Here is a 20,547-nt window from a genome sequence, read left to right as displayed (position 1 = left end):
ATTGCAGCACACATATTTTATGCAGGAATCATAATGCTTTCAATAAGTATTGAAACACCATGTTGTGTATTTCTTGTATATCTCCTTGCGTATGCATATGTTACCAAATGAAAAGGTTTTAGATCGGTTACCATGATTTCCTTGGGAAGTCAGGGTTGTCATGTTCTACGGTTGCACATTCCACCTGTTACCTTGCATGGTTAGGGGTACAGATGTTGAGTGTATTGTATTGTATTGTAATTGCATTTATTTAGCACTTACTACCCCTGATGAGGCGTCAAAGTGCTTTTTCAGAGAGTAGCACGCTACTCTGGGACCTATAGAGGATTAGTGTTGAATTAGTATAGTGAAACATGCAAGTACATTTTAAGTGGTGGATAGGTTAGTCAGTTATTTGGATTTGTAATGATAGCAGAAGGATAGAGGAGGAAAAAAAAGTTTGTATTTATATGGCGCTTGTTACCCCTGATGGGGTGTTGAAACATGCTATTCAGGAAGCCCATAAAGGATTAGTGGTGAATTAATATGGTGAAATATGAAAGTAATTTCAGTGGTGGATATTAGTCAGTTATTTGGAGTGAGAAGGATAGCAGAGGGATAAAAGGGGAAGAAAGGTTTGCATTCATATAGCACTTGTTACCCCTGATGGATGCTGAAGCGCTTTTCTGGCGAGTAGCACGCCACTCCGGACTCATAAAGGATTAGTGTTGAAAATTAGTGTAGTAAAATATGAAGTAATTTGAGTAGTGGATATGTTATTCAATTATTTGGGCAGAGAAGGGTAGGTGGCGGAATAGTGAAGGGAAAGAGGTTTGTATTCATATAGCGCTTGCTACCCCTGATGGGTTTTGAAGCGCAAGTAGCACGCTACTCTGGAACCCATCAGGATTAGTGTTGAATTAGTATGGTGAAACATGAAAGTAATTTTAGTGGTGGCTATGTAAGTCAGTTATTTGGATTGAGAAGGGTTGGGGAGGGGTAGAAAAGAGGGAAGAGTTTCGAAAGGTTTGTTTTGGGGGATCGGTATAGTAAAAGAGGTGTACGATGATGCAGCGAGGGGTAGACGAGGAGAGAGTCTAGAAAGCGTTATTTTGGGGATCATAGACTTCCCAGTATGTAATGTCTAAAAATAGCAGCGGTCAACATCGATAGTCTCAATCAAGTCTCTTTGCAAACAAAGTCTACAAGAGTGTACATTTTGAGAAATTCAGAGTTCCCACAGTAAACAACACAAATAGACGAACCTGCGATGTGTAAGCATATAGGCAGTTTGGGACGTATCCTGACTGATGGGATTAAGGGGGGTGGCCCTGTCCTGTTTCTTCCTGTCAATGATGGGCAAGGACGGGCCAGCCCTTGGCCTGGGCTTCATCCGTGTGTGGACCAAGCGCATCCCGCACCGTGGGGGGAGAGGCAGCGCTATATTCGCGTTGATGGGTTAGCACCTCCCCTCACTGGCAGCACCTGAGGAGATGTCAGAGCACGCTCGGACTGGTAGTCCTCTGCCTTTGTGTTGAATACTTCAGCAGTGCTGGCGATGCTGGCGTGTGTGGGCATGAGCTCTGGGACTCCTGTCCCACCAGGGCTCATGAGAGAAAATGGCAATGACCCCAGATCACAGGTTGGCAGAATCAATACAGCAAAACAGGTTCCCGTGCCGCGGGGGGAGAGGCAGCGCTATATGCGTGTTGATTCGCTAGCGCCTCTCCCTCACTGGCAGCACCTGAGGAGATGACAGAGCACGCTGGGACTGGTTGTCCTCGGCCTGTGCGTTGAATACTTCAGCAGTGCTGGCGATGCTGGCGTACGTGTGCGTGTGCCCTGGGACTCCTGTCCCACCAGGGCTCAAGAGAGAAAATGGCAATTACCCCAGATCACAGGTCAGCAGAATCAATACAGCAATACAGAATCAACAATGAATTCTGCTCCCCTGGAGGAAATTTGCAGTGTTTTTTTCTCCCATGCAACTTGCCAACATTAAGTTGTTGATCGTGAGTGAGAATTTTCATACCCTAGCTCAATTTTTGGGCACTAGAATGGCATGGGGAAAGTTTTTCTCAACATGGGTAGTTGCGACCATTCACGTTGTGAAAACTGCTGCGCAAGTAGAAAATCTACTTGAGTGGCAGCAACAAAGCAGAGCCTTCTGGAACACCGCCTTGTGCTATTTGCACTGATTCTGCAGCACAACAAGATCCCAGAGCTAAAGATCAGTATGACGTTCCTATTCCACCAGCTCTTGGAATCTTGTGGAGTTTTTTTTATGTAACTCTTAGGAATTCCTTGGAGTGAAACTCTGCAAGTTCTGCACACCCCTACTCCTCGGACACCGCCTGCAGCCTTGTCCTGTTGAACTTTACCTTCTTAGAAACATTTTCTTGAAAATTCTTTGAATTCCGAAGGTAAGTGCTGACCATGTTCAATCCACTTCTTATTTCTCACCTATGTTCTATTGCTGTCAGCCATATTATTATACTTTGACCCGGTCGCGTGGGACTAGATGTCCGTGGTTGGCACTTTGATCTTTTAGGCATTAATTTTGACCAAAACCTTTAAAAATTCTACTGATTAGATTTGTGCCATATTGGTGTCAAATAATTGAATAAAATGTACTCTATGTTCCTAATTTGATGTGGGATATTTCGAGTGTTGTATTTTCACTACATTACTGCTGCATAAATACTTTACTCGCTGCCTCTAAGCTAAGCCTGACTTCTTTTTGTGCCAAGCGACCTAGGGTCACGCACAGGTTTATTTAGTGACTTTTCGCGGTTCACCATACCAGGGATTGTAGCTGTTGCTTGACCAGGGCTAACACCCCAGTCAATCACCAAGCCAAATTTCTCACACAGTCGTTGCAGATTCCCATGTCCTGATATGTCTGCACTCTCAGCTACTTCTTTTGTACATGATAATGTGATGCTTATGGCCTCATTTACCCCTCAAGCCAAACCAAGAGGCATCTTCATTGACTGTCAGTAATCCTCTGAAATTATTATTGGACAACATTCAATACATTCTTGTTTTATGCTGCTGCTGCTGATACTTTCACACTTACACTGGCTATTCAAAGTGATGAATGGAACAGCAGTGGCAATTGAGTTGCCAGTGTTAGCAAGACACATAAAATTCATCATATCCTTCAAAAGTATGTAACTGCTGCCAAATGGCCTCTGTTGCCAATACCACTGACATGCACTTGCAGGTGCCCTTTTTTGCTGACACAATTCGCTATGCTGAATGTTAATTCTGATGTGAAAAAGACACTGGTCTGATATTATGTGCCTGCCTGTTCACCAAGACTCACAGGAGGCTCAAGACATTCTGCAGAAAGATTTTGTGCCAGTAGAAGTATGTAGATGTGTGCCAGACAGCCTCCAGAGAGCATCTCAGACACATTTGCTTCACACAAGACACACGATACTTGAACAATGCCTTCGCCTGGATCCACTGCCACATTCTGCCACAAAAGAAGCACAACTCTGAAATCTACATCGGTTGTGCTTTGAAAACTTCCTTCTAATGGAAAGTGTATATCTTGCAGCAATTCTTGTAATATATTCCACCCCTGAGTACATGATTACAGATTCAGTCCAAATATAAAACCTGTTCATTTATTTTATGAGAACAGATTTTAAACAGCATACAGCAACAGCTTGTGCAGATGTAAGGGAACAAGTACGTTTTGAACTACAGCAGGAAGGAAATCCGATGGTATGGTTTTGTGAATGTTGCCTCGCACATGTATTATGGAATTTGCTGTAATCAAAAATTATAAGTATTGTTAAACTTCTCTTTTTGTTGATATAACCTTGTTTCAGCTGTGTTTCTCTTTTTGTTGATATAACTTTTTTTCAGTTGTGTCTTTTAAATCAATCATTTTCACACCAATTGTATATAGAAATAAGTGCATACCTCATAGACAGTCGTGTTCTAAATCTAATTAATTACTAATCACAGTGTTGCAATACATCCTGCTCTGTCAAGATTTTGTATTATACCCAATACATTTTCATTGACCTTAAATTGCTCTACAGCTGAACCGTGTATTTATTGAAGGCAGAGTAATACATTTATTTTCTAGTGGTAGCAGAAAATTGCAGCAATAAAAACGATCATTAAAAAAGTTATTGGTTCAGTCTAAGGTCTCCCGTGGCTCGTTGCTTGTCTTATTAGCCACATTAATATCTCTTTTTGAACAATTTTTATGGCAATCGATTACTCCAATAGCAAGAAAAATATGAGTCTACAAAAAGAAAGTATTAAGTCTAGGCGAGCAGCAAAATACGTCATGAACGATTTCAATCCACCTATTTTTTCAAGGGAACAACATCCTTCCTATTGAGAAATAATTGAATAATATCAAGCATGGTTGTTCAAGATGTCGCTGTATTTGTATTTACCTGGTTTGCTTTATATGGTAAGCTTACCCCATAGCTTATAAATGACTCCGTCTGTATGAACCATGATTTCCAAGTTGAAAACTTTGGAAAAATATTGAAACATTTCTCCATTAAGTAATGAGGGAATGAACATGAGAGGGTAAAATGGTATTTTCCACGGTAACATAATGTATTACTTATGCAGCATATATGTGTTAGAGTGAATTAAAGAGGCTGCGTTTCACCTCATGGTTCTGGGTGACATCAAATAGACAATGAGAGTGAAGCCTGAGGTATCTATGATGTCACTCAGATCCCTGAGATGATAAACAAACCGGTAATTTTTACCTATCTATAATTTTCTGCTACTCAGGGGCAGAGGAATATTTGGGGAGCCATACATAACATGGCCAGGGTCGGACTGACTACCAGGTGTTTCGGTGGACTGGCAGGGTGGAGGCTAGTTTCACTCCAGTGATGTTGCTGGGTACTTGCCAGCCATGTTCCTACTTGGAGCACTTCTAAATAAACAATGCAAAAAAACAACTGATTTGTAAACATATATTTGCTTTTTTAGAAACATTTAATTTTTTTGAAAATAATAGTAAAAATCACAGTTGGTCTAAAATATACATAAAGTGCAAACACAGCTTCAGATAGTACCCACACCCTGACCATAGCCTTTTCTCCAGTACCCAAATGTGAAATAAATATGTACCTGCCACCTTTAGCCAATTCCCACAACCTGCCCTGCCTTTCTTTCTTATTTTGCAGCTGTGCTTTTTTGTTTTCAGTCAAAGCAGACATGCAGGGCCTCATTTATGAGGCCGTGCGTCACTTTTACGCCGTCAGTGCGTCTTTTTTTGTGACGCACCAGCAGCGTAAAAAATGTGCCTTGTTGCACCATATTTACAAAGTGACGCATCTAGGTAGATGCGTCACTTTGTAAACCCCTGTGCTACATTATACCTGCGCCAGGTATAATGTATGCAAGGGGGCGTTCTGACGCAAGAAAAGGTCATAGAAGTGACGCAGTGAAATCTATAAGATTTCACTGCGCCACTTCCAGGACGCAAATGCGTCAATTTCTTACGCCTGCCTCACAGCAGGCGTAAGACTGATGCAGGCCCTTTTACATGGGGCTTGCCCCATGCGAAAGGACACATTGCTGGAGTTGCGTCACTTTTGTGACACACCCCAGCAATGCGTCACTTTTGCGCCATACCGATACGTCAAAAATACTAACTCCTTGCGCAATGATGCGTCATACTGTAAATATGACGCATCATTGGTGTCGCAAGGAGGGCGCAATGAAAAGTGACGCATCGCTGTTTTCACGCAGCGATGCGTCACTTTTCATAAATGAGGCCCACATGGCTTAGCAACACCAGAACCTGGGCTTCTATGGGCATTCACAAGGTCATATTATCAAGCCCATTATCGCCGCTTTAGCGGCAGTTTCCTGCCGCTGAAGCGGCGATAATTTTAACACCGTTCTTGATAATATGCCCCTTGGTTATCAACATTTTCAATATAGGAGCCCGTTACCAGATTTAGAATCAGGTGAAAACGACAGAGGCTTCCAACAGTAGCCATGCATAACAATAGAAGAAGCCTCTGCAACTCTATTTCTCCGAAAATAAATGCATTTTTGAACAGTGTGGTGGGAATTCAGCCTCTGAAGACATTTTGCAATGATTCAGTAGCACACCTTAGACTTCACCAAGAAAAGATCAGGCCATGCCCAACTAATTTAAAATGATGAAGGATCAGCAAGCAGTATCATCTATGTGCAGCAGCTTGCACCAGATGAAAGTCATCTGAGCCTCATCCTCCAATCAAGACCCCACAAACAAATCAAAGGCTAAGTTGTCAATTGCTGTTTAAGAATTTCCCCAGGATATAACACACCCAAGAACAACCACCTTTATGGATGTGCATTTGTCTTGACTAGGATTAGAAACGTGAAATCAATAAAACAAAAGGTTTAATCTTTGGATTGTTCGAGACTTGTGGTTGTCATGTTGGTTCTGAATGCAGCCCTCCTTTCTATGGTTAGGTTATTGTGAAACAGCTCGGTGTTTCTCAAGTGTTTAAGCCTTCAAATATATTTTGTGTTGATATATACCTGAAGTTTAGTGTGTCTGGTGTCACATATAAAGTAGGTATTTAAAGTTCTTTCTAGTTTGCAGAGGTTCTCCCTGCCGTCTGGGAACGATAAGCATTCCTCCTGAACCAGGCCAGAACTGCTCAGGAGAAAGACTACTGTGCCATTACTATTTGCACAATGCCCACTGCCTTCAACGAATAGAGGGAATCGCCGAATTCGAAAAGGTTAGAAGTGTTGAATGGTTGAAACCAACTAAAAATATGACAATGAAGTTGCAAAGCAGTTTTTCTGAAAAGCATTGCATTTGAGGGATAAAACTCAGCTAATTGCTATCTTCCTTCCAGTCATGGGAAGAACCACGGTCAAGATGCTGAGAAGAGTGTCGCTGTAACTGACCAGAAAAGATAAAACCCTCCCTATCTGGAAAGAAGATACTGAATGAATATTTTAGGAACCAACGGACAGCTACCTTTCAGGGAGTTACACATGTAGCTGACTAAAAGCACCTATGAGTGGTGTTATTGGACAACACCTGCTCCAATATATTGAGGTGCATATGTACAAGCCCCTATCACCAAGGGAACGTCACTTTTTGTGGCGTTCCCATGACGAAAGGGGCCTTGCCTTTTGTACAAGGCAGTGCTAAGCCACTTAACGTGGCTTAACGCTGCCTTTTACCTAACAAGGGAATTTTTTCAAGATTAAATCACAGGTGATTGATCGCATAGACTTTAGTGCTTCTGATCAACTAAATTAAATCAGTACCTGCTATTCTTATAGTTTGTCTCATTAATTTGGACACAGTAATCAAAATACTCAAGAAGAAGAAAAGCTACACGGGTATTATGTTTGTTAAACACTATCTCTTTATATATATTTGTTTTAGAAGGGTACTGTTACAATAAATAAGAAAATTCATCAAAAACAAATGGACTAGAAAGAAATGAATTGTTCTTCACATCCACTTGCGCTGTAGTCCACTCTTAATAAATGGATAACAATGAATCTTGCACAACCTAAAACAATGATTCAATTGTCTGAATTGTTTCAACTTGAAAGATATGGACAAATAAGTCGACGTTTCGGCCTTGTAGTTGTTACATCCTTAAGGCCATCCTCAGGACAATTCAATATTTAGAGAGTAGAGACCCCCTGTGAAAGATACAACAATCATTTTGTTACCTTTCTTGTATGAAAATTAAAAACTTTTTTTTAAAACCGTGTGCTAGTAGAGCTGTTAGGCTCTGTCTAATACATATTTTCTTAGCTATAAATGATCAAATATATACATTAATACATAATACATGAATTGGTTAACTGGAGTGTTACTTTTACTTAGCTCCTCGTTTTGGAACATTGTGTATTCATTACAAAAATATCTTCATTATCAACCCTGCATATTGCAATCAATGTCATATTATGTAATACATTGAATATATGTGAACTTAGCCATGGATCAGATTGTAGATAATTATTTCCTGCTGCTGGTATCACTAGCTAGCGCTTTTACTTAAACACCATAAAGTCCTGCTATTGGTTGCTCATAATTCAGTCGATGTTTACATCATGGCTAATGCCTTACTTCTATTATAGCAAGATGGATGTATACCTTTCGACATCCACAAACTTACTCTTTTCGGGAGTCACAGAAAATATAATTTTTTTTATAGGTTATCATTAGGAGACAACTTCTTATTGATGAGTTATCCCCGTGTATTTATACATCTAGTACCTGCGTATTATCAGGATCCACCCAGTTCTGGAGGATTTGTGTTGACTTGGAGTTCCTCATGACCTACCAGAAAAAACTGGTTCTAATTGCATATAAATGTCTAGTGACATTGTACTCATAAATCTACTCAAGTCAGAAAATTAACTTTTCTAGAAGAATATTCAAACAAAAAAAGATGATGGCACCAACGTTTGGAGTTTCAAACGACCTGCCAGAAAAAACAGGTTCTAATTGCCATAAATGTCTAGTGACAAAAGTACCCTGCATTGTACTCATTAATGAACTAAAGTCAGAAAATTACCTTCTCTTGTGAAGTATTTGAGCAAGAAAAGATGGTGGGACCAGCGTTTTGAATCAGCGTCTCCACAGCGTATCTAAAGAAACGGATTCTATCAGTTATGGCATATATGTGATAGCTGGCTAAATCACCGCGATACTCTCGGATCACATAACTATAGAGAATGTTTGTATGGATTTATTCAATTGTTAAAGTGTCAACCATTGCCTTAACTTAAAATATGGCAAAATGTCTTGTATTCAAGTCATATGTATACTTGTAAAATAATATCACAATAACAGGTGCTTATCATTAGCTGGTTGCCGCTGTGTTTAGGAATGTACTAAGGGACTGTTTTTAGTTCGGAAATATTAGTATATAAATCTGTGCGCTGTCATTGAGAACCCTAATAGTTATATCGTTCTCATTATGTATATGGATGCCGCTAAATTGTTTGGCAACAAAAATCCAGGCATCTACGTAATTTGGCTGACGCCATATTGTTTGGCGACGAGAATCAGTGCTTATACTTCCAGAGATTTAGATCTCTAGGTACAAATATTCAAAGAAGGGACAGAGCTAATACACTTACTTGTTCAAAATCCAATTTTTCGAATCTGTCTCAATCGTAGCGTAGTCTTGCGAGAAATTAACTCAGCTGTGACATGCCCAGCATCCATTTAAATACCTGCTACCCCCCGCCTTTTTGATGGTGTCCCGATTTGTCAACCTACTCCGGCGGCCATCTTATAGTGGAGTCCTCAGTATAGAGCAAACTCTGCTAATTGGTTACGGACAGACTTGTATATTTATATACCGACATCGAGGCTTCCCCTGTTTTAAAACGTTGGCATATTTAATCGCCATGTTTGAATTGTAATTAAAAAAAAAAAACTTCACTTTTAAACAAAATCTTAAGTTATATCAATACATTTTTTTCAAAGTTTTCTTTACTACATACTTAAACTATATTGATAGTCTCCAGATAACGCACCAAATGGCCGCTTTAAAATCAGCATCACGCCGCAAAAATGCGAAACACAAATGCAAAAAAAGCTGCGATGAGGCCAATTGCGTTACAAAAATCAGCGAAAACCAGTGACAGGCCTCCAATTCAAAAGCGTCAGGTGGGAACAATAACCAAAAAGTTGAAAAAAACTGACAACCAAATGCCAAACAACAGCGAAGCATTATGGACGATGCCGGAGCAAGTACGGAGGAGAACCAGAACCCCACAAGCCCCCTGGAGGACCAGCCTTGGACCTCGGGGTCAGGGAAGGGCAAGGAGAAGAAGTGGTTCAGTCGACAAGAAAACAGGATCCTGATAACGGAAGTGGTAGAACACCATCAACAACTGTTCGTCACCTCCACTGTGTCATTAGCAACAAAAAATGGACTATGGCAGTCCATAGTGGACAAGGTGAATGCAGTCACAGTGCTGAAGAGGACAATGGAAGAGGTCAAGAGGCGCTGGAATGATGTCAAGCACAAAACTAAGCTGAAACTAACCCTGGGCGAAGCACTACGCTACGCTCTTGGAGTTTGCGAAGTTTTCGCAACTTCGCACTACGCGAGCTGCACGTAGCACAGTGCGAACATGCGTAGTGCAGCGTAGCGTAGTGCAGTGGTCATTTTTTGCTTATTCACGGTCCTGAACGTCATGTTCGTGACCGCGAGCAAGCAAAATGACATCCTGACGAGATTCTCAACGCGAGGAGGTCAGGTTTCTCATTTTTGAGTGGTCGTGCATGCTCGCGACCGCCCCAATGAGAAACTACCTGTTCGTGTTGAGAAAGCTGTAGCTCGAGTAATAATCTACTCGAGCAGCAGAAAACTACAGCTCGCACTGTGCAAGATGCCGTTTTCAATGCTTGCACAGTGCCGGATGCTTGTCCGCACTGTGCAATCATTGAAAACGCATCTTGCACAGTGCGAACATGCTACTTCGCAGCTCGCGTAGTGCTACGTGAAGTTCGCGCAGTGCGAAGTGCACTTCGCGTAGCTTCGCGGTGCGCTACTTCGCGAACTACGCCCACCCTTAGCTGAAACTCGCCAACAACCGGAAGGCAGCAATGCAGACTGGAGGTGGGTGTCCTGTACCACAGGAGGAGCTGGACGACATGGAGGAAATGGTGTCCACAGTCATCAGTGGGGATACGGTGGCAGGAGCTGAGGGACCGGACACTGCTCAACATGAGCGGACACAACAGCACCAGGGTGAGTAACAACCATGGACTGGGGGGACCGAAGAGATGGGTCTGGGAAGGTGGAATATGGCTGCATGTTTACCCACCACTTTTTTCCTGGTGTTTTGCTGGTTTTCGACTAGTCTGACTGGGATCCTGCTAATCAGGACCCCAGTTTATCTGCTTTCTCCCTAAATTGATTGCATTCACTTTAGGAACACTCCAGATTGGATTCTGGGGTACCCTTATAAGTCTCAAGTATATTGTATACTATGTACTTAGGGCATAGGTACCCCAGTGTCCTCCCAGGGGGTGCAGCATGTACTGTGCGACCCCTGACAGACCACTCAAACTGACACCTCAGGTCTGCTTCTGCAGCCTGTGTAAGGTGGTGCATGCACCTCTTACTTAGATATAGGTTCACTATATCTACCTTATATCACTGCACATATAAACCTATCAGTCATCCCTATGGCAGACCTCATCAATCCTGAAGGCAGGGTGCTGGGTGTTATGTGCGAGGGTGATCATGCATGAGCAGAGCCCCTCTGCAGCCTTCGTAACCTATTCTTCGGAGTTGTTTGTGATGCAGCCAACCATATACTTTTAAGTGCATTATAACTTCGTGGTAAATGCTAACTTTAAAAAAGGGCTGCTTGGAAACATGTTGTGTTTGGTGTCAAACACATTGGAATCATAATTCCACCCAAGTGACTGGTGGGGGAGGTATGATTCTGTAGTGTAGTTCCTATATTCCTCATAGGCTCTGCACATTGGAGTAATATATCCTATAGATTTGATGTAGTACTTATGTCTACTAGGCCTCTATTGAATATATTAGACTTAATTGTGAGTGCCAGCTAGCTCAGAGGTCACTAGAAACGTTCTCAAGTTCACAAGAAGGGATTTAGTTTCTGACAACCGCATAAACATGACGCTTTGTTTCCCTAAGATAAAACTGATCTTCAGAGTCGTGGAAACAATAGATAGATATTTTACTCAGTCAATCGTGCATGCTTCGTTTCACTAGAGTTTGTAGAGAAGTAGATAGACCGGCGTTTTCAATAAAAGTATTTATTGAACAGTCTTCTTTCTCAAGCAAAAGAAATGAACTGCTACAATCGTAATACTGGTTGCAAAATATAATGCAAACAGTAAAAAAGTAGAATAAAATAAGACTGTAAGAGCATTGTATGGTTCCTAGACCATAGATAAATACATACATAAATAACAGAGGCTAAAAAGTACTCAACTGGTACTTCTAAAATACGCCTACCTCGATGTACCTAACCTAGGTCGAGTACGAGGGAAGAAGTAAGTGAGGTGTAGCCTAAATGTTGTATTCTTTGCCAAGAATCTATCCAAGATTTCTCTTAGAGTCTAATCAGCTCGGTACCTTGGTTTAGAATCAAGAAGGTCAGGCACAGGACTCCATTTCCCAACAACCCGCAAGGGTAGCTTGGAAACACTGGAGCTGGATTACTCAGCAAGAGAAAAGACAGCGTCCCTCTCAGTGCGTCTGCTGGAGGGTCTGCTTCCTTCGGCACTTGCTGTAGCAGGATGTGTCAGGCAAGTAGATAGTCAAACTGCTCCAAACGACTGTGTGTTTGCTATGGCAAGTGTGGGCATATTTATACCTTGAAGGTGCCGAGTTTGACGTAAAGGTGGACATAATAACGTCATCAAAGAGTCTCAGTTCTTTGAAAACTCCATGAGTTCTTGGACAAGTCAGTATTCGAGCAAGGGGAAGTCCATAGCTGCTGAAGCCGAGTTTTCCAAGAAATCCTTGTGGATTTTTCGGAACTAGTGGAAGTAGCCATGCCTTATTTGGACTGCATGAGCTATGTCTAAATAAGGTTATAATTTCTATGCCTATATAAGGATATGGTGATTTATACCTATATAAGGGCTTGATTCAGGAAATTTACACTAGGGTCCTAAAATGCTATACAACAATTCCACCCTTCTAAAAGGACATATGCGACACACTGGTACACCCGGTACCAGCTTTCTCGACCTGGGCATCACAAAATGGATGCTGCCAGCCACATACACGAGTCTGCCCTCCTGCTGCTGAACCAAGCTTGAGCAGAGGAAGGCTTGACAATAGGCTTCCTGTTACAGGGAGGTGTGACCACCTCCCAGACAGGCTTTAGTGTATTGGGACTGGGTTCGTGCACTCTGAGAGTGCATTGAAGTCTGCACTGAGGGCACATTTGGTGTCCCTGTGCATAGTCCAGCTCAAACTGGTTGCAGGAGATATTTGCTCCTACTCTGGCGTGAAACTGGGCAAAGGACATGGGTGTAGCCACCTCTCTGTCCTGACCATCCCATAGGTGGGTCCCCAGAGTTTGTCTCACCCCTTCCTTGGGTATAAAGAAGGAACCCCTAACTATAGGACTTTAGATTGTACCTGGACTAAACTCTTCTACAGAAACCAAGTACTTCTACAATCTGCACGATGCTGGACGACTGAGAAATCTCCCTTGGAGTAAAGGAGTTACTCCCCTGCTAAGCAGGCACCTAAACGTATCTGACCGGTTTGCATCTCCGAAGCGCCTGAGGACTCTGAAGATTTCTGCAACACAATAGGTGGGTTGTCGAGGTCTCTGAGGTTGATCTGTGCTCTCAGCAATTCTGATGCCCTTATCACTCTACTGAGCCCCTGGTCACTCTGAAGGGACCCAGACTCTGTCCTCTCTGCTTTCAGGTTCTTCTCATCTCTGATCCAGGCTTGGATCACACCGGACACTTTTCATCTTCCCAGCAGCAGCACGTTTCAGCATCACGCCATTGAAAACGTTGAAGATTTCCGACATCACCTGACACCTATGCACCCGGCTTCCCTGGGTTAGGTAACACAGATACTACGGTACTCACAAGGGTGCTGGCCATACAATCTTCTATGCTTTAAAGGGTTTGTTCAAAGTCCCCTCCGAAGTGCCCGTAAGCTTTAAAATTCCAACTGCGCCTTTCCCATAGAGATGTACAGAGCTTGTGCCTGTGTTCTCACACTGCACACGTCCTCCCTGGGTCCCCTGTGTCACTACCTTGGGTGGTTCCTTGGGGTCCGAGCAATTCTACATGCTCTAGGCACTGTGCCTAGTCAAGTCGTGGTTGTTATACCACTTTCTTTGTATATGGTTTGGTGTTCCCCTGGAGCCCACTGTGTATTGTGGTATTTACTGTTGTTGTAGTCATTTAATATTGTGTGCTTTGTTCTCTAATCTCATAAAGAGGTTAGTAGAGAGTGTTTAGAAATAAATACATATATTTTATATATTCCTTGTGTGGTTCTCCTTTCATTTGGTCATTCAGGAGGTTCTGATCTTATAAAATAAGCTGCTTTACATACCTTTGAGACTTAGCCTGAAGGCTGCTCTCCATAGCTACCACTAGGATAAGATTAGGCAACATAACATTCATATTGACTCTATTATAGATGATAACCAACAAAACAACCACATTACAAGGACCCTGAAATACTCAAATAATTGGTAAACTTCTATAAATCTCCCTACACACCAGAAAACGTACCTTCAAAGGAGGATATATACCAATATTTCTCTACAATCCAGAAACAAACTAACTCCCAAATGAATTTTTATCTTTTAGAAAATGATATTACGCAGACAGAATTGCTAAATGCTCTAAACATTCTTAAAAAGGATAAAGCCCCAGGCCCAGAAGGCTTTACAGTGGAATTCTATTTACACTTTGCCCACTTACTTCTTCCGCATTTATACACTCTTGTTTCTTATTTCATTACTTCCAGCAATTCCACGGGCTCCATTTCCAAAGCTCTGATATGTTTGATACCAAAAGATGATAAGGACTTACGATTTTGTAAGAATTATAGGCCTATATCTCTAGTAAATGTGGATTACAATTTATTTTTAAAGCTCTAGCCCTAAGATTGGAACCTCATCTTCCACAACTACTTGGCAAAGAACAATCAGGTTTTAACCTTCAACGTGGAGTATGCCAGGGTTGCCCTCTAGTCTATCCCCCTTTCTTTTCAACTTTAGAACCTTTCCTCTCTAGAATTCGACAGAATCATGTTATAATAGGGTTTGTTTCTGGCTCAAAGCAGATTAAATTAGCGGCATATACTGATGTCAACCACAGTCTTCACTCACAGCATTCATGGGAGTGATTGAAGCCTATGGATTGTGTCGGACTACAAATTGAACAGCGGAAAGTGTGAGGTACTGCCCTTGACCAAATATACCTTTAAAGACAACTTTAAGATCTCTAATTTCACTTGGGCCCCGGCCGATTTTATTTTGCGTGGCACCTGAGTGGATTGTATATTAATCATGATCTGTTATAATCGTCAGGAATTGCTTTCATTAAATCAAAAGATTTTATTAGAACCTCAGGCAGCTTGGTCAACGGATTCCCCTTTTAGGAATGACCCGGCTGCCTTGGTTGTCACCTCCCTCCTGCGTAGGGGTTCGGAGGAAATTAAGCCCGACAACCCGCGGGAACCAAGCAATATCTGTATGAACGTGGACTTCAATTTACTCACTGCTCTCTACCTCAATAGAAGATCTATCCCCAAACATGCCTTAGAGCTCTGGTGTCTACTGGATAATCAGAAGCTAGATATTTGTTTCTTTACGGAAACATGGCTTCATAACCAGGCTTCTCCTGACATTGCCACGGCATTCCCCAGTGAATACCAGCTGATTAGGCTTGACAGAGTGGGCAAACGAGGAGGAGGCCTCGCTGTAGCTGCGAAGGCCTCCTTAGAGATCATACGCACTGACGCGCTTTCATCTGACTCGCTTGAAATACTGATAATTAATATAAAATATAACATGGCGGTGGTAGGTAGAGCAGCCCTGGTATATAGACCCCCGGGAGGTAAATCTGAATTCGCGAACAATTTGCTGGATATCCTAGTTTCCCACGTGTTGGCCATAGATAATTTTATCTTACTAGATGACTTTAACTACCATGCTGAGCTATCACATGATGTGGATTCCTGTAATCTAATTTCTACCTTAGAAACCATGGGACTAACTCAGCGGGTTCAGGGCCCCACACATCAAGCTGGCCATTTATTGGACCTAGTATTTTCTAATATGACTGATTTACATTGTGACCCCCCTTTGCAGATGATCTGGACGGATCATTTCCTAATAACATTTAAAATTCCCATACCCTTTAGGCCACAGACCGCCACTCATAAAGAATCTAGGCTTGTTCGACCGTGGCATAAAATGACACTTGAGGCGTTTAAGATGCACTTTAAGCCCCGGACAATAATCTTAATGATGTTGGATCAATGGCTATGCTACTAGAAACATCTATCAAAAATTCGCTTGACGAAATTATCCCGGAAAGGGAAGTAAACTTAAAAAGAATTGCTTCACCCTGGTTCACCGAGACCTTGAAACGAGAAAAAACTGATTGTAGGACGGCGGAGAGACTATGGCGTAAGTCCAAAACGCCTGAAAACCGCTTGAAGTATAAATCAATTCATTTTGCTTATACGAAACATATAAAGGCAGCAAAGTCTCTCTACATTACGCAAAGAATAAATAAGGCCTCCCAATCTAGTAAAGAATTGTACAATATAGTTAGGGAGGTTACCACTCCGCAGGTCGAGCAATCTGAATTTGCCCCCTCGCCAGAATGGGTGAGTTCACTGGCTTCTTACTTTCACAGTAAGATCCAGTTAATATACTCCTCATTTCCCTCTTTACCTCAAAGGGCGGTTGTAAGCGAGGAAGCTCTCTTTAATTCTGAGCTTGCCCCTGAAATTATGGATTTTCCATCCATGACACAATTGGAGCTTACTTCTCCAGCTGAAGTGCTATTGGCACTCAAAAAAATTAAGTCAGGATCTCCCAACGATCCGCTGCTCCCGCGTAAGTGCAGTGAATTATTTCCATTGTTGGCTGATGGTCTGACTAGCATTTTTAACGCTTCCTTTGAGAGTGCATCTTTCCCTAGTAGCTGGAAATTGGCCCAAGTTAGGCCAATTCTTAAAAAGCCTAATAGTGACCCTTCTATTTTGTCCAACTACAGACCAATCTCTTTATTACCTTATTTTGGCAAGGTTCTTGAATATTTGGTTAATAAACGTTTGTCTTCCTATATTGAAGCCCATACACTTCTGGACCCGTCACAATCAGGCTTCCGTGCTGCACATGGCACGGAAACCGCAATCATAGAAATAGTGGATAACATCCGACTCTCCTTGGATAGGGGCGAATCAGCCATCTTGGTACTATTGGATCTTTCCGCTGCCTTCGACACCATCTCCCACAGCATTTTGAAACATCGGCTGTGGGAGGTTGGTGTCAGAGGCAATGCTTTGGCCTGGTTCGCGGACTATCTCAGGGACCGTCATTCTTACATCAGGATGAATTATTTTGCATCTGCCACTATTCCTCTCTCTGTGGGGGTCCCGCTGGGATCTATCCTCAGCCCCTTATTATTTAATCTCTATCTCCGCCCTTTGGCCCTTATTATAAAATCTTATGGCTTCTCCACTGTGTCTTACGCAGACGATACGCAGGTACTTATCACCTGCAGATCTAATCTCCAGGAAACCTGCACCAGTTTTAAAGAATGTATGACTCACATTAAAAACTGGATGAGTGAAAACAAACTTCAATTCAACTGCAGTAAGACCGAAATCCTACTATTTGGCAAGGCCAATACCTTCTGGTCTCAGGACTGGTGGCTTTCTGATATAGGGCCTTGCCCCGAGCCTAAAGAAGCTGTAAGAGATTTAGGATTTATGCTTGATGGGGATCTCTCCATGAAGACTCAGGTCAGCCATGTGGCCGGGACTTGTTTCGGCATTTTCCGACTATTGCGCAACATTTTTAAATGGCTCCCAGTTGAAGCCAGAAAGCCCCTGGTCCAGGGATTGATTGTCAGCAGGCTCGATTATGGTAATGCCTTGTTTGCCTCCATTAATGTGAACCTGCTGACCAAATTACAAACCATACAGAATGCGGCGGCAAGGCTAGTGCTGGGCCTGCCTCCCAGGTCTGCTTCCAAACCTACCCTTAAAAAGCTGCACTGGCTTCCTGTGCGCCAAAGATGCCATTTTAAAATTCTGAGCTTAACTCATAAACTCCTTCATGGGATCGGCCCTTCCTATCTAACAAAGAAATTAGCCTGGTATACCCCATCCAGAGACCTCCGCTCTAGCTCTAGGTTCTTGCTGTCCCAGCCGCGAGTTCGAACAGCTAAGAATGGGTGCCGCTCTTTTTCATATGTGGCTCCCCAACTATGGAATAAGCTACCCACTCATATCCTGTCCCTCGCTAACCATCTGGAGTTTCGAAGGGGTCTAAAAACGTGGCTCTTCCCGCAATAAAGTCCCCTTGTACTCGTTTCATTCCGGGGGGTCAATGCCTTTCTCCTGCAAAGCGCCTTGAGACCTCTTTTGGTGATAAGTGCGCTATATAAAAGCATTTGACATTGACATTGACATTGACAAATACCTTGGTCTATGGTTCTCTCTCTCTCTATAAAATCATCTATCTCTCTGAATATAGACAAGTGCACTGATAAACTTAAAGCACTGGCTGCTAAATGGCACTCCCTTCACCTTGCTTGGTGGGGTTGTTTAGACACAATTTAAAAGATGTTCACTCCTATAATTGTATGCCTCCTATCCAATATACCAACATCCATTCAAGCTAAGTTCTTTCATTAGATTAACAATATTTTGATATCCTTTTTATGGAATGCTAAAAAAACAAGTATGGCTTTACAGAAATTACCAAGACCAAAGTCCGAAGGTGGTGTGAACTTGCCTCATTTCTCTAATTATCACATAGCTTTTCAATTAAGACAACTATCGAATTGGGTTACTGATCAATTAACTGATAAACCTTTATGGTTTGAACTTGAGACCTCATTTATAGCCCCTTTTTCATTTCAAGAATACCTCTCATTCAGTCGAAAGACACAAAAGATTTCTACCACAGTAATTAAGCATTCATGTAAGTTATTAGGTGCCACATCCCATTTAGCTGTGCATGACTTAGACACCTTTCTCAAGTCCACAATCTGGCACAACAAATTAGTCCTTATCAACAAGAAACCTATATACTGGAAAGTTTGGAGAGGTAAGGGTATACATTGGGTTCATCAATTATTTGATTAAGGTTCACATATTCAATTTACACAGTTACTCTTGCTTTATCATTTACCTTCTTCCTTTCAACGTAAATTTTCAGCTTTAAGAAATGCAGTACTTGAGGTATATACCAAACTTTCAAGTACACCCTCTCCATCTCCCCAATCTAATTTTCTGAGGCATACATTTGTACGCATAAGCCCGCTTAATGGAGCCCCCAAAAAATCAGGACAAAACAAAATTTGAACTTTCCTGGGAAGCTGATTTGGAAGTGGATTTGCCTATACCTCTGTGGAAGAGAATTTGGATAGAAATCAGGAAATCATCTAGAGCGGCCAGCACAACACAAACACTTTATTTTATACACAACATATTATTTTTCACCCCTGCATACCTACACAAGATACATAAAACAAGTCTTAGTACCTGCTGGACATGCTCTCAAGACAATACCGATCTGAAACATGTCCACATGTTTTTCAATTTTGGGAACAGGTTTGGCTTCAAATCAATAGTATTTTTAACACTACAATCCCCCTTTCCCATACAAATCTTTTCCTAGGTAGCTTGGCACCAGACTAGGAGGATGTACAATGCCGGTTGCTACTTATCCATTTACTACTAGTGGTGGCCCTTCAGCAGATAACAAAGAATTGGAAAGACGCCTCAAAATTGTCTTACCTAGCCTGGTGGTATGCTGTCTGCCATAACCATCGCTTGGATACTGCACTTGTACATTCCATCTCTCTTGCTAAAAAATGTTTACACCTTGCACAGCGCAAAGAAAACCTCTTTACCTATACCCTTACTACAGGACGTTACTAAGCCTCCTTGATTTCCTAATGTTTGACTATGACTCTGTGTTAATGTAATACTTTAGTAACATGTTTTCGACTGAATATTTTTGCAAAGTACTACTACTTTAAGATTACTGTGAACTGATTTTATGTATTTTGGTTGTATCATATCACTTGTTTTTTTCCTTCTATATTCAAGATCATTGTACACCATTGTTATTATTGATTTCTCTCCCTTGTACTTATGCAATGGTAAATGATTACCTGTACTAAGTATTGTTATGATAACCTTATTAATTTTCTCAAATAAACCTATTCTGGAACTGAAATAAAAGTACTTACTTACTTATATAGCAACTTATATAGCCAAACCAATACCTTTACACACACTTAGATACCCATGCACGACACTCTAACATCCAGTGTTACATCCATACAGATTCTGTCTTACCCATTCACAAACCTATACATAAACTCTGATATCCATTCACAACCCCATACAAACTCTGTCACGCACATTCACATACCCATAGAGACAATGCCACACCCATTCACATACCCATAGAGACGCTGTGACATGCATTGACAAACCAATACACTCGCTGTCACACCCACTCACAAAGCCATGCAGACACAGTCACACCTCTTCACAACTCCATACAGACACTGTCACACCCATTCTCAACCCAGACTCTGTCACACCCATACAGATACCCCTACAGACACAGTCACACCCATTCACATAACCACACAAACACTGTCACACCCATCCAGCCAGATGTCTCAGCTGCTTTTGACACTGTCTGTCACAAATTATTACTATGTCAACTGGCAACCTGTGGGATCACAGGTTTGGCCTTGGACCTGTTAAAATCCTACTAGGTGGATCAGGAGCAAATAGTAAAATTAGAGTATTATACCTCCCATCCATTTTCTCTTCCATACGGGGT

Source organism: Lissotriton helveticus, chromosome 9 (assembly GCF_964261635.1).
Source record: "Lissotriton helveticus chromosome 9, aLisHel1.1, whole genome shotgun sequence".
Classification (NCBI taxonomy): Eukaryota; Metazoa; Chordata; class Amphibia; order Caudata; family Salamandridae; genus Lissotriton; species Lissotriton helveticus.
Note: the sequence above shows the minus strand (reverse complement) of the source record.